This window comes from Vitis vinifera, chromosome 13 (genome assembly GCF_030704535.1).
Source record: "Vitis vinifera cultivar Pinot Noir 40024 chromosome 13, ASM3070453v1".
Classification (NCBI taxonomy): Eukaryota; Viridiplantae; Streptophyta; class Magnoliopsida; order Vitales; family Vitaceae; genus Vitis; species Vitis vinifera.
The window spans coordinates 17446336-17447762 of record NC_081817.1 but is presented as its reverse complement, the minus strand read 5'-3'; positions in this window follow the sequence as shown (position 1 = coordinate 17447762).

Genomic DNA, 1427 nt, shown 5'->3' with positions numbered 1-1427 from the left:
AAGAAGAATGAGGTAGAGAGATAAACCAATCATACATATATATATATATTAGAAGAATGAGGTAGACATAAACCTATGATGACGAGGGTTAGTAGTGAATGGTTTGGGGTTGGCAATACTTTCATATTAAAAAAGAAAAAGAAAAAAAAAAAAAAAAAAAAGACCAAGACGAAGAAAAAACAAGTGTACCTAGTTTTTTGTCTAGCCACTTGGAGTATATTTTCTTTGATAAGAAGCAGACAAAAATCAAAGATAATAAAAAATTTATAAATTATTTTAAAATTTTACTTTTATATAAAAAGAAAAGAAAAATATTGTAAAACCGACAATGTCGGCGCAAATTTAGTATCACGTAGAAACTCAATAACGTGTTGCAAAATAAAAAATTGACTTGCTGGCGTTTTAAACGTTGGCATTGACCATAAAACAACGTCATTGATGCGGTTTGAAGAAAAGCAAGTCCACGTCATATTCCCACGACAAAGGATGACAAAACCAACAACATTGTTTTTGTCGTTTGCTTCCAATTGAATATAACAAATGGTTTTTTAGTTTAATTTATTTTTCAATGACAAGTTTGAAGAGGCCTATCAATTTAATATAACATTTTATTAAAAATGAATTGAAATCTCAATTCTGAGTGGAATTTTATTTTTATAGAAATTACTTTTTATCTTATTTTTATCATTATTTAATTTATTCAAACATAAAGAATGAATGAAAAAAGAAATTATATGTATATTCCATTTTACTAAGGTTAACATGCAAAAACTATTGAAAATATAAGATTTCGTTTAGTCATATTTTTCAAAACTTGTTCTTAAAACCTATTTTTAAGTTAAAAAACTAAAAATAATTTGCTAGTATTTTATAAAAATAAGGGTGTTTAATTCAAGTCTTATTAACAATAAAATTAGTTTTTAATTATAAATAAATTTTAAAAATAGGTTTTGGTAAAATATAAATAATAATATTATAATAAAATCATAAATTACATTTATTTATAAAAAGAAAAAAAAACTATTTTAGTAGATGTTAGAAACATGAGATATTAACTTTGTAAATTTTTTGTGGTTAAAAATGAATAATAATAATTTTAATTATATTTTATTTAAAATGAATAATGAATAAAGTTTGACTAATAGATAAATGAATCTGAAATGTTTTATTAAAGCTTTCCATTTCATGTACATATTTAGTACTAAAGTATGAACATGAATATTTTAAAATGTTTTTATTTAATATGGTTTTTTGAATTCAATATTATTCTTAAAAATTTGAAATTCATTAAAAAAATAAATTATTGATTATGTTTTAATTTATAACTTTTTTTTACTTAAATTCAAAAAATATAGTTGTGTGTACAGGAAAAACAATATAGCTCATAATAAATCAGTTTTGATTTGTTATATTTTTTTAATGATTAG